General features: G+C 50.9%; 1 protein-coding gene and 1 long non-coding RNA gene across 3 annotated transcripts in view; both read right to left on the minus strand.

Moving 5' to 3' along the window:
• The window catches only part of LOC144736816 (uncharacterized), a 674,279-nt gene that overhangs the window by 125,920 nt on the left and 533,538 nt on the right, over positions 1-14,821 (minus strand). The gene's annotated exons all lie outside the window — the stretch shown is intronic.
• On the minus strand, positions 7,485-8,059 carry LOC144736874 (uncharacterized). The gene is made up of 2 exons (XR_013588842.1): positions 7,748-8,059; positions 7,485-7,571 (listed from the first exon to the last, which is right to left on the minus strand). It is a non-coding gene; the product is annotated as an uncharacterized LOC144736874 (long non-coding RNA).

Here is a 14,821-nt window from a genome sequence, read left to right on the forward strand (position 1 = left end):
CACTCACTGTCACTCACTCACTGTAACTCGCTCACTGTCACTCACTCACTCACTCGCTGTCACTCGCTCACTGCCACTCACTCACTGTCCCTCACTGTCACTCACTGTCACTCACTCGCTGTCACTCACTCGCTGTTACTCACTGTCACTCACTCACTGTCACTCACTGTCACTCACTCGCTGTCACTCGCTCACTGCCACTCACTCACTGTCCCTCACTGTCACTCACTGTCACTCACTCGCTGTCACTCACTCGCTGTTACTCACTGTCACTCACTCACTGTCACTCACTGTCACTCACTCGCTGTCACTCACTCACTGCCACTCACTCACTGTCACTCGCTGTCACTCACTCACTGTCACTCACTGTCACTCGCTCACTCACTGTCACTCACTCACTGTCACCCACTGTCACTCACTCACTGTCACTCACTGTCACTCACTGTCACTCACTCACTGTCACTCACTGTCACTCGCTCACTGTCACTCGCTCACTGTCACTCGCTCACTGTCACTCACTGTCACTCGCTCACTGTCGCTCACTGTCACTCACTGTCACTCACTGTCCCTCACTCACTGTCACTCGCTCACTGTCACTCGCTCACTGTCACTCACTCACTGTCACTCACTGTCCCTCACTCACTGTCACTCGCTCACTGTCACTCACTCACTGTCGCTCACTGTCACTCGCTCACTGTCACTCACTCACTGTTACTCACTGTCCCTCACTCACTGTCACTCACTCACTGCCACTCACTCACTGTCACTCACTGTCACTCGCTCACTGTCACTCACTCACTGTCACTCACTGTCCCTCACTCACTGTCACTCACTCACTGTCACTCACTGTCCCTCACTCACTGTCACTCACTCACTGTCACTCACTCACTGTCACTCACTGTCCCTCACTCACTGTCACTCGCTCACTGTCACTCACTGTCCCTCACTCACTGTCACTCACTCACTGTCACTCACTGTCACTCGCTCACTGTCACTCACTCACTGTCACTCACTCACTGTCACTCACTGTCACTCACTGTCCCTCACTCACTGTCACTCACTCACTGTCACTCACTGTCCCTCACTCACTGTCACTCACTCACTGTCACTCACTGTCACTCACTGTCACTCACTGTCACTCGCTCACTGTCACTCACTCACTGTCACTCACTGTCCCTCACTCACTGTCACTCACTGTCACTCGCTCACTCACTGTCACTCACTCACTGTCACCCACTGTCACCCGCTCACTGTCACTCACTGTCACTCACTCACTGTCACTCACTCACTGTCACTCGCTCACTGTCACTCACTCACTGTCACTCACTGTCCCTCACTCACTGTCACTCGCTCACTGTCACTCACTGTCACTCACTCACTGTCACTCACTGTCACTCACTGTCCCTCGCTCACTGTCACTCACTGTCACTCACTGTCACTCGCTCACTGTCACTCACTGTCACTCACTGTCACTCGCTCACTGTCATTCACTGTCACTCGCTCACTGCCACTCACTCACTGTCACTCACTGTCACAGTCACTCACTGTCACTCACTCACTCACTGTCACTCACTGTCCCTCACTCACTGTCACTCGCTCACTGTCACTCACTGTCCCTCACTCACTGTCACTCACTCACTGTCACTCACTCACTGTCACTCACTGTCACTCGCTCACTGTCACTCACTCACTGTCACTCACTGTCCCTCACTCACTGTCACTCACTCACTGCCACTCACTCACTGTCACTCGCTCACTGTCACTCGCTGTCACTCACTCACTGTCACTCACTCACTGTCACTCACTCACTGTCGCTCACTCACTGTCACTCACTGTCGCTCGCTCACTGTCACTCACTGTCACTCACTCACTGTCACTCACTGTCACTCACTCACTTTCACTCACTCACTGTCACTCACTGTCACTCACTGTCACTCACTCACTGTCACTCACTGTCACTCACTCACTGTCACTCACTGTCACTCACTGTCACTCACTGTCACTCACTCACTTTCACTCACTCACTGTCACTCACTGTCGCTCACTCACTGTCACTCACTCACTGTCGCTCACTCACTGTCACTCACTGTCACTCACTCACTTTCACTCACTCACTGTCACTCACTGTCGCTCACTCACTGTCACTCACTCACTGTCGCTCGCTCACTGTCACTCACTGTCACTCACTCACTGTCACTCACTGTCACTCACTGTCACTCACTCACTGTCACTCACTGTCACTCACTCACTGTCACTCACTGTCACTCACTCACTTTCACTCACTCACTGTCACTCACTGGAACTCACTCACTGTCACTCACTGTCACTCACTCACTGGCATTCACTGTCACTCACTCACTGTCACTCACGGTCACTCACTGTCACTCACTCACTCACTGCCACTCACTCACTGTCACTCACTGTCACTCACTCACTGTCGCTTACTGTCACTCACTGTCACTCACTCACTCACTCACTCACTTTCACTCACTCACTGTCACTCACTGTCACTCACTCACTGTCACTCACTGTCACTCACTCACTGTCACTCACTCACTGTCACTCGCTCACTGTCAGTCACTGTCACTCACTGACTGTCATTAACTCACTGTCACTCACTCACTGTCACTCACTGTCACTCACTCACTGTCACTCACTGTCACTCACTCACTGTCACTCACTCACTGTTACTCACTCACTGTCACTCACGGTCACTCACTGTCACTCGCTCACTGTCACTCACTGTCACTCACTCACTGTCAGTCACTGTCACTCACTCACTGTCACTAACTCACTGTCACTCACTCACTGTCACTCGTTCACTGTCACTCACTGTCACTAACTCACTATCACTAACTCACTGTCACTCACTCACTGTCACTCACTGTCTTTCACTCAGTCACTCGCTGTCACTCACTCACTGTCACTCGCTGTCACTCACTGTCACTCACTCACTGTCACTCGCTGCCACTCACTCACTGTCACTCACTGTCACTCACTCACTGTCACTCACTCACTGTCACTCACTGTCACTGACTCACTGTCACTCGCTGTCACTCACTGTCACTCATTGTCACTCACTCACTGTCGCTCACTGTCGCTCACTCACTGTCACTCACTCACTGTCACTCATTGTCACTCACTCACTGTCACTCATTGTCACTCACTCACTGTCACTCACTCAATGTCACTCACTGTCACTCACTGTCACTCACTCACTGTCGCTCACTCACTGTCACTCACTCACTGTCCTTCACTCAGTCACTCACTCAATGTCACTCACTGTCACTCACTCACTGTCACTCACTGTCACTCACTCAATGTCACTCACTGCCACTCATTGTCACTCACTGTCACTCACTCACTGCCACTCACTCACTGTCACTCGCTGTCACTCACTCACTGTCTTTCACTCAGTCACTCACTGTCACTCACTCACTGTCACTCACTGTCACTCACTGTCACTCATTGTCGCTCACTCACTGTCACTCACTCACTGTCACTCACTCACTGTCACTCACTCAATGTCACTCACTCACTGTCACTCACTGTCACTCACTCACTGTCACTCACTCAATGTCACTCACTCACTGTCACTCACTGTCACTCACTCACTGTCAATCGCTGTCACTCACTGTCACTCACTCAATGTCACTCACTCACTGTCACTCACTCACTGTCACTCACTCAATGTCACTCACTGTCACTCACTCAATGTCACTCACTCACTGTCACTCACTGTCGCTCACTCACTGTCACTCACTCAATGTCACTCACTGTCACTCACTCACTGTCACTCGCTGTCACTCACTCAATGTCACTCACTCACTGTCACTCACTGTCACTCACTCAATGTCACTCACTCACTGTCACTCACTGTCACTCACTCACTGTCACTCGCTGTCACTCACTGTCACACGCTGTCACTCACTCACTGTCACTCACTGTCACTCACTGTCACTCACTGTCACTCTGTCACTCACTGTCACTCACTCACTGTCGCTCACTCACTGTCGCTCACTCACTGTCACTCACTGTCACTCACTCACTGTCACTCACTGTCACTCACTCAATGTCACTCATTGTCACTCACTCACTGTCACTCACTCACTGTCACTCACTGTCACTCACTCAATGTCACTCACTGTCACTCACTCACTGTCACTCACTCACTGTCACTCACTGTCACTCACTCACTGTCACTCACTGTCACTCACTCACTGTCACTCACTCAATGTCACTCATTGTCACTCACTCACTGTCACTCACTGTCACTCACTCACTGTCGCTCACTCACTGTCACTCACTCACTGTCTTTCACTCACAGTCACTCACTGTCACTCACTCACTGTCACTCACTCACTGTCACTCGCTGTCACTCACTCACTGTCACTCGCTGTCACTCACTGTCACTCACTCACTGTCACTCGCTGCCACTCACTCACTGTCACTCACTCACTGTCACTCACTGTCACTCACTCACCGTCGCTCACTCACTGTCACTCACTCACTGTCACTCGCTCACTGTCACTCACTCACTGTCACTCACTGTCACTCACTCACTGTCACTCGCTGTCACTCACTGTCACTCATTGTCACTCACTCACTGTCGCTCACTGTCGCTCACTCACTGTCACTCACTCACTGTCACTCACTGTCACTCACTGTCACTCATTGTCACTCGCTCACTTTCACTCACTCACTGTCACTCGCTGTCACTCACTCACTGTCACTCACTGTCACTCACTGTCTTTCACTCAGTCACTCACTGTCACTCACTCACTGTCACTCGCTGTCACTCACTCACTGTCACTCACTCACTGTCACTCACTCACTCACTCACTGTCACTCGCTGTCACTCACTCACTGTCACTCACTGTCGCTCACTCAGTCACTCACTCACTGTCACTCGCTGTCACTCACTCACTGTCACTCACTCACTGTCGCTCACTGCCACTCACTGTCACTCACTGTCAGTCACTCACTGCCACTCACTGTCACTCACTCACTGTCACTCACTCACTGTCACTCACTGTCACTCACTCACTGTCACTCACTGTCACTCACTCACTGTCAATCACTGCCACTCACTGTCACTCACTGTCACTCACTCACTGTCACTCACTCACCGTCACTCTGCCTCGCTCCCTCTCACCCGCACGCTCACGCACAAAGACAAAGGTCGCCCGGATAGCCTTAGCAGGCTGTCGGGGCAAGAGCTGTTAGCGAGCGGCGCCTGTGAAGGCCGGCACGGCGCACGAGGTGGTGGGTGGCCGGCATCAGCCCCGGTCGCCTTTGTCTCCTTTGTGGTGATGTTTACACACCGCACCGGACACTCGTTTGAGGCTGAGTGGACCTAGAGGAGGCCCAGGACCGGTTCAGATAATCGTCACTGGCGTTGGCCGTGAGCGGGAATCAAACCGGGATCCCTGGGTTCGTGGTGCAGTGAGCTAACCGCTGCACCACCGCTCCTCACTCTTAAATACACACTCATACCCATACAGACACAGTCACTATCACACACTCAGTTGTTCCCTCACTCTCCCTCACGACAACAAGATTCCCCGTGTAGCCTGAACAGACTGTGAGGGCAGGCGCTGTTCGTGAGCACCGATGAAGGCCAGCACGGCACCACACTCACACTCACCCCCACTCACACTCACCACCACTCATCCCTACTCACACTTACTCACACACTCACCACCACTCACTCACACTCACCCCCACTCACACTCACCACCACTCACACACTCACATCCTCTCATTCACGCACACCCCTACTCACACTCACTCACACTCACCACCACTCACCACCACTCACCCCCACTCACACTGACCACCACTCACACTCACCACCACTCACCCCTACTCACACTCACTCACACTCACCACCACTCACCACCACTCACCCCCACTCAGACTGACCACCACTCACACTCACCACCACTCACCCCTACTCACACTCATCACCACTCACACTCTCCACCACTCACACTCACTCACACTCACCAATTCACACTCACCACCACTCACACACTCACATCCTCTCATTCACGCTCTCTTAATCACTCACAACACTCTCACACTTGCTCACTAACTCACTCACACTCACCCCTCTCTCACCCTCACTCCCACTCACCATCACTCATGCTCCCTCATTCACTCACAAATTCACACTACCTCACTCACTCACACCAACTCACTCATTCTCACTCTTACACCCTCTCTGTTCTACTCACACATCCCCACTCTCGCACAACAACAGCCGCCAGTCGCCGCTAAGTGGCGGTGACGCCACTACGGTGCTGGTGCCAGGCTAGGTGCACCCTGAGGCCACGTCCATTGTCGAAGGCTCGCCGGCTTGACTGGCGAGTGGCAGATGCACCATCTGTGCCCCCACTGTGCCAACTCTCACCCACACTCTCACACACTCACCCACACCCTCATACATACAAAGACAAAGATCCCCTGTATAGTCTTAACGTACTGTCGTGGCAAGTGCTGTAAGCGAGCAGCTACGAATGCCGGCACGGCACACGAGGAGGCGATTGACCAGCACCACACCCGGTCGCCTTTGTCCCCCTAGTGGCGATGTTCACACTCTGCACCAGCTGCTCTTTTGAGGCTGAGTCAACCTAGGGGAGGCCCAGGAGCGGCTTCTATAATCGTCACTGGTGTTGGCCGTGAGTGGGACTTGAACCCGGGTCGCCGGGTTCGTAGTGCAGTGCGCTAGCCACTGCACTACCGCTCCCCACAACTCTCACACACAGACAGTGGTACAGTGATACCCTGTCACGAACTCACCCACTCGCTACCTCTCTCTCTCTACCTCGTTCTCTAACTCACTCTCCAACTCTCTCTGCCTCTCTCTCGAAACGTTCAGCAGCAGCAGGCCAGCAGCATGGTGGCGCCCCCGGTGCGAGCGTCTCCACTGTGTGAGACGGCGCGCCACTCTGCACTGCCACGTGGTCTCGTGTCTACGGCTCCGCCAGATTGGCACGCGGCTGAAGCTCATCGCGGCAGAGGAGGAGGAGCGGATAGAGGAGGAGGAGGAGGCAGAAGGGACCGCACGCGAGATCGCTGCCGCAGCTGAAGTCGCGACCCCCAAGTGACAACTTGTAGTAGAGGCGGGTAAGACGCTCAGTGCACACACGACACGGCAACATCGCACGGCGCAGGACGGACTTGCTACGCGAGACGCGAACAACAACACGGCGCACGCAGCAGAAGCAGAAACACAATAATGTACACAGAGTGCACAAACAGCTGATCCGGCAGGATTCACACTGGCCATTCTACAAGCACCTCGACAAGACACCCTGAGGATGCTCCCACTCGACGTGGGCGTTTGTCTTATAAGTCTGTCTCCCTCATTGTGAGCTGTAAGGTTCGTCTGTTAGGACGTCAATAACGTGCAGTCATGTCTATAACCCTCACTGTCTCTAACTCGCTCTGTCTCCCCCCCCCCCTCTCCGCGTGACTCACAAAGCGCAGCATGAGGCCCTGGCAGGCGTGGTGCTTGAGCAGGCTCAGCAGGAACTTGAGGCCTCCACAGTCCACGAAGGTCGTCTCTGTGACCAGAGAGAGAGGAGAATCAGACTCAGAGGTCCCTCCACTCCACCACACACACACACCGCGCGCGCACACACACATCGTGTACACACACACCACGTACACACACACAACATGTACACACACACCACGTACACACACGCAACATGTACACACACACCATGTACACACACACCACGTGTACTGTCGCCTCCCCGTCGTCACCGCCTGCTGCTGTCCAACCCCTCACCCGCTGCTCCGTCAACTCGACCCCCAGGCCGCGCTCTCTCACCACCCTCACCACCATCACCCTCACCACCATCACCCTCACCACCATCACCCTCACCACCATCACCCTCACCACCATCACCCTCACCACCATCACCCTCACCACCATCACCCTCACCACCCTCACCACCACCACCTCTACCTCCTCCCCGTGGCCTCACAGCGCTGGGCGCCTCTCTCTGGCGCCCCTCACCCCCTCACCACCCTCACCTCCTCACCACCCTCACCTCCTCACCACCCTCACCCCCTCACCACCCTCACCCCCTCACCACCCTCACCCCCTCACCTCCTCACCACCCTCACCCCCTTAACTCCGCCCGCTCCCTGCGCCTCGCCAGCGGAGCCCGGCCCGAGACGCGGCTGCTGTTGGTGATGGTGGTTGTAGTGGTAGTTATAGTAGTTAGGTAGTGGTGGTAGTGGTTGTAGTGGTAGTTATAGTAGTTAGGTAGTGGTGGTGGTGGTAGTGGTTGTAGTGGTAGTTATAGTAGTTAGGTAGTTGTGGTAGTGGTTGTAGTGGTAGTTATAGTAGTTAGGTAGTGGTGGTGGTGGTAGTGGTTGTAGTGGTAGTTATAGTAGTTAGGTAGTTGTGGTAGTGGTTGTAGTGGTAGTCATAGTAGTTAGGTAATGGTGGTGGTGGTAGTGGTAGTTATAGTAGTTAGGTAATGGTGGTTGTGGTAGTGGTTGTAGTGGTAGTTATAGTAGTTAGGTAATGGTGGTTGTGGTAGTGGTTGTAGTGGTAGTTATAGTAGTTAGGTAATGGTGGTTGTGGTAGTGGTTGTAGTGGTAGTTATAGTAGTTAGGTAATGGTGGTGGTGGTAGTGGTTGTAGTGGTAGTTATAGTAGTTAGGTAGTGGTGGTGGTAGTGGTTGTAGTGGTAGTTATAGTAGTTAGGTAATGGTGGTTGTGGTAGTGGTTGTAGTGGTAGTTATAGTAGTTAGGTAATGGTGGTTGTGGTTGTAGTGGTAGTTATAGTAGTTAGGTAATGGTGGTTGTGGTAGTGGTTGTAGTGGTAGTTATAGTAGTTAGGTAATGGTGGTTGTGGTAGTGGTTGTAGTGGTAGTTATAGTAGTTAGGTAATGGTGGTGGTAGTGGTTGTAGTGGTAGTTATAGTAGTTAGGTAATGGTGGTTGTGGTTGTAGTGGTAGTTATAGTAGTTAGGTGATGGTGGTTGTGGTAGTGGTTGTAGTGGTAGTTATAGTAGGTAGGTAATGGTGGTGGTTGTAGTGGTAGTTATAGTAGTTAGGTAATGGTGGTTGTGGTAGTGGTTGTAGTGGTAGTTATAGTAGTTAGGTAATGGTGGTAGTGGTAGTAGTGGTAGTTATAGTAGGTAGGTAATGGTGGCTGCAGCTGCGCTGTGAACCCGACGACCCAAATTCGATTCCTGCTCACGGCCACCACCAGTGGCGATTATCTAAACCGGTCCTGGGCTTCCCCTAGGTCAACTCAGCTTGAAACGAGTAGCTGATGCGAAGTGTAAACATCGCCTCTAGGGAGACAAAGGCGGTCGGGCGTGGTGCTGGCCACCCACCCCATTGTGCACAGTGCCGCCCTTCATCGGTGCTCGCCAACAGCACTTGCCCCAAAGGCCTGCTGAGGCTACACGGGGGATCTTTGTCTTTGTTCGCGTGTCCGTGAATGAAGAGGAAGTGGAGGTGGTGAGTGAGGGGTGGTGAGTGGCTGAGTAAGATGTGAGTGTTGAGTGAAAGGGAGGAGAGAAGAAGGGGTGGAGGAGGGGGCTGAATGAGATGGGAGGGGTGAGCTGCTCAGTGGTGAGGGAGTTGAGTTTCGTGGTGAGGGTCAGGAGAGAGTGGATCAAGAGAGAGAGTGAATGGGAGAGAAGAGTGAGTTGAGTAGTTGTTGTCAGTGGTTGTTGTTGTGAGTAGTTGTTGTGAGTGGATGTTGTGAGTGGTTGTTGTGAGTGGATGTTGTTGTGAGTGGTGCTTGTTGAGTGGTTGTTGTGAGTGGATGTTGTTGTGAGTTGTTATTGTGAGATGTTACGAGTTCTTGTTGTTGTGAGTGGTGGTTTTTATCATTGTGAGTGGTTGTTGTGATTGGTTGTTGTGAGAAGTGTTTGTTGTTGTAGTGAGTAGTTGTTGTGATTGGTTATTGTCGTGAGTGGTTGTTGTTGCGAGTGGTTGTTGTTGCGAGTGGTTGTTGTTGTGAGTGGATGTGGTGTTGTTGTGGGTGGTTGTGTGGTTGGTGTTGTTGTGGGTGGTTGTTGTGAGTGGTTGTTGTGAGTGGTTGTTGTTCTGGGTGGTTGTTGTTAATTGCTGTCGTTATTGGTTGTTGTTGTTGTTGTTGTGAATGGTTATTATTGTGAGTGGTTTGTTGTTGTGAGTATTTGTTGTTGTGAGTGGTTGTTGTTGGGAGTGGTTATTGTTGTAGTGAGTGGTTGTTGTGAGTACTTGTTGTTGTGAGTAGTTGTTGTCAGTGGTTGTTGTTGTGAGTAGTTGTTGTGAGTGGATGTTGTGAGTGGTTGTTGTGAGTGGATGTTGTTGTGAGTGGTGCTTGTTGAGTGGTTGTTGTGAGTGGTTGTTGTTGGGAGTGGTTATTGTTGTTGTGAGTATTTGTTGTTGTGAGTGGTTGTTGTTGTGAGTGGTTATTGTTGTTGTGATTGGTTGTTGTTGTGATGACTTGTTGTGAATTGCCGTTGTGAGTGGTTATTGTTGTGAGTGGATGTTGCCGTTGGCCTGTTGAGGCTACACGGGGGATCTTTGTTTTTGGTTGCGTGTCCATGAACGTCCACGAATGAAGAGAAAGTGGAGATGAGTGAGTGGACACTGCACGGTGAGTGAGGTAGCGGGTGAGGGGGTGGTGAGTGAGGGGTGGTGAGTGGCTGAGTAAGAGGTGAGTGGGGAGTGAAAGAGAGGAGAGAAGAAGGGGTGGAGGAGGAGGGGGGTGAATGAGATGGGAGGGGTGAGCTGCTCAGTGGTGAGGGAGTTGAGTTTCGTGGTGAGGGTCAGGAGAGAGTGGATCAAGAGAGAGAGTGAATGGGAGAGAAGAGTGAGTTGAGTAGTTGTCAGTGGTTGTTGTTGTGAGTGGTTGTTATGGTGGTTGTTATGGTTGTTGTGAGTGGTTGGTGTTGTGAGATGTTATGAGTGGTTGTTGTTGTGAGAAGTGTTTGTTGTTGTAGTGAGTTGTTGTGATTGGTTGTTTTTGTCGTGAGTGGTTATTGTTGTGAGTGGTTGTTGGTGGTGGCTGTTCTGAGTATTTGTTGTTTTGAGTGGTTGTTGCAGTGAATGGTTGTGGTGTTGTTGTGAGTGGTTGTGGTGTTGTGAGTGGTTGTGTTGTTGTGGGTGGTTGTTGTTGTGGGTGGTTGTTGTTAAAGTGGGTGGTTGTTGTTAAAGTGGGTTATTGTTGTTGTACTGGGTGGTTGTTGTTGTGAATCGCTGTCGTTATTGGTTGTTGTTGTTTTGAGTGGTTGCTGTTGTAAATGGTTATTATCGTGAGTTGTTTGTTGTTGTGAGTATTTGTTGTAGTGAGTGGTTGTTGTTGATGTGAGGATCATATCCCAGTGGTCGTTCCAAGTGCACCGCGGCAGCCCCTGCGCTGCGCAGTGGTGACGAGGCCACCACCACCACGTGGTGCTGCTCACGTGAGCACCACCACCACGTGGTGTCACTGCTCCAGGCAGCGCGCTGCGTGCGCCACGCCGCTACCGGTGACTACTGCGACTGCTACACTCGCTGTGTGTCACTACTCACTCTGTGTGTCACTACACACTCTGTCACCACTCACTCTGTGTGTCACTACTCACTGTGTGTGTCACCACTCACTGTGTGTGTCACCACTCACTGTGTGTCACTACTCACTCTGTGTGTCACCACTCTGTGTGTCACCACTCACTCTGTGTCACTACTCACTCTGTGTGTCACCACTCACTGTGTGTCACCACTCACTGTGTGTCACCACTCACTGTGTGTGTCACCACTCACTCTGCGTGTGTCACTACTCACTCTGTGTGTCACTACTCACTCTGTGTGTCACTATTCACTCTGTGTGTCACTATTCACTCTGTGTCACTACTAACTGTGTGTGTCACCACTCACTCTGTGTCACCACTCACTCTGTGTCACTACTCACTGTGTGTCACCACTCACTGTGTGTCACCACTCACTCTGTGTGTCACTACTCACTCTGTGTGTCACCACTCTGTGTGTCACCACTCACTCTGTGTGTCACTACTCACTCTGTGTGTCACCACTCTGTGTGTCACCACTCACTCTGTGTGTCACCACTCTGTGTGTCACTACTCACTCTTTGTGTCACCACTCACTCTGTGTGTCACCACTCACTCTTTGTGTCACTACTCACTGTGTGTGTCACCACTCTGTGTGTCACCACTCACTCTGTGTGTCACTACTCACTGTGTGCCACTACTCACTATGTGTGTCACTACTCACTCTGTGTGTCACCACTCACTCTGTGTGTCACCACTCACTCTGTGTGTCACCACTCACTCTGTGTGTCACCACTCACTCTGTGTGTCACCACTCACTCTGTGTGTCACCACTCACTGTATGTGTAACCACTCACTGTGTGTCACTACTCACTCTGTGTCACTACTCACTGTGTGTGTCACCACTCTGTGTGTCACCACTCACTCTGTGTGTCACTACTCACTGTGTGCCACTACTCACTATGTGTGTCACTACTCACTCTGTGTGTCACCACTCACTCTGTGTGTCACCACTCACTGTATGTGTAACCACTCACTGTGTGTCACTACTCACTCTGTGTCACTACTCACTGTGTGTGTGTCACCACTCTGTGTGTCACTACTCACTCTGTGTGTCACTACTCACTCTGTGTGTCACCACTCACTGTATGTGTAACCACTCTGTGTGTCACTACTCACTGTGCTACTACTTTTTGTGTCACTACTCGGTGCGTGTCACTGCTCACTGTCACTACTTACTCTGTGTGTCACTACTCTGTGTGTCACTAATCACTCTGTCAGTGCTTACTGTGTCAGTACTTACTGTGTGTCCATACACTCATGTCAATACTGTCACTGTCAGTCCCATGAGTGTGTCAGTACAGTACTGTGTCAGCGATCTCAATGTGTCACTGTCAATACTCTCACTGTGTGTCAGTGCTCTCACTGTGCGTCAGTACTCTCACTGTCAGCACTCTCACTGTGTCAGTACTCTCACTGTCAGTACTCTCACTGTCAGCACTCTCACTGTGTCAGTACTCTCACTGTCAGCACTCTCACTGTGTCAGTACTCTCACTGTCAGTACTCTCACTGTCAGCACTCTCACTGTGTCAGTACTCTCACTGTGTCAGTACTCTCACTGTGTCAGTACTCTCACTGTCAGCACTCTAACTGTGTCAGTACTCTCACTGTGTCAGTACTCTCACTGTCAGCACTCTCACTGTCAGCACTCTCACTGTGTCAGTACTCTCACTGTGTGTCAGTACTCTCACTGTGTCAGCACTCTCACTGTGTCAGTACTCTCACTGTGTCAGTACTCTCACTGTCAGCACTCTCACTGTGTCAGTACTCTCACTGTGTCAGTACTCTCACTGTCAGCACTCTCACTGTGTCAGTACTCTCACTGTGTGTCAGTACTCTCACTGTGTGTCATTACTTTCACTGTGTGTCAGTACTCTCACTGTGTGTCAGTACTTTCACTGTGTGTCAGTACTCTCACTGTGTCAGTACTCTCACTGTGTGTCAGTACTCTCACTGTGTGTCAGTACTTTCACTATGTGTCAGTACTTTCACTGTGTGTCAGTACTCTCACTGTGTGTCAGTACTTTCACTGTGTGTCAGTACTCTCACTGTGTGTCAGTACTTTCACTGTGTCAGTACTCTCACTGTGTGTCAGTACTCTCACTGTGTGTCAGTACTCTCACTGTGTGTCAGTACTCTCACTGTGTGTCAGTACTCTCACTGTGCGTCAGCACTCTCACTGCGCGTCAGTACTCTCACTGTCACCACTCACTCTGTGTGTCACTACTCACTCTGTGTGTCACTACTCACTCTGTGTGTGTGACTACTCACTCTGTGTGTCACTACTCACTGTGTGTCAATGCTCACTCTGTCATACTCAATGTGTCACTGAAACTGACACCAGTCCCCCCCCCCCGGCTCCGTATTCTCGTGAACATTCTACCACCAATAATCCACAGAGACGCTGCACAAACTGCAAGGCAGTTTCCACGTCTTCTTGCCAACGACAACCACCGACCCATCAACCAAGACCTCAGCAATGTTCCTCGTTACCAAATCAAGTCCCGGTCGTCCTTCTGAGATCACACTGCTCTCTTCATTTTAGAATCTCACCCAAAGCCAGAACAATTCTAGCGAACAGATGGAACAATGCGGACATGTATGTATGTGTGTGTGTTGAACTTCTTTCATAATGTACGTAGCCAGCCGTGCTAATCGGAGGTGCGGGTGCTAATGGGATATCCAGAATAAACACCTCATTTGAGACCCAAACATCACACCGCCTGGCTTTGACATTAGTCCCTGAAGACACTGGTGAAACATTTCCCGGCTTCATCTCATTCGTAAATGTAACACTAAAGACAAGTCACATTGCGACTGTGGCCATGCAACCCAAATTAAGAACTACGCAGTAAACCAGTGGTTCTCAACTGGGGGTACGCGGACCCCAGGGGGTACGTAAGGTGATGTATAAATGTGGGAAATTATATCATACATGAGAGTCTTTGGTGAATAATCATGTCTGATTCTGCCAATGTAAAATAATAACGATCAAATTTTAGTCGATATGGTAACCTATAACTATAAAAAAAACCCTTTCTAAACTCACTGATTGTAAACAATGTGGTTTCCAACAGTAACCAGCGAGCGCAAACAAACTACGTGGTGCATGCAGAGCGTCTGATGCTTTGTTTATTCACTTGCAGTTACCAGCTAGTTAGGACACCTCACAAAATGGACAATTGGTTAAAATGTGCTACTAGCAGAAATAAAGACAATAACAGCAACAAAAAAGCTGAAAC

The sequence above is a fragment of the Lampetra planeri genome, chromosome 3, assembly GCF_965212315.1.
Source record: "Lampetra planeri chromosome 3, kcLamPlan1.2.h2, whole genome shotgun sequence".
In the NCBI taxonomy this organism is placed as follows: domain Eukaryota; kingdom Metazoa; phylum Chordata; class Hyperoartia; order Petromyzontiformes; family Petromyzontidae; genus Lampetra; species Lampetra planeri.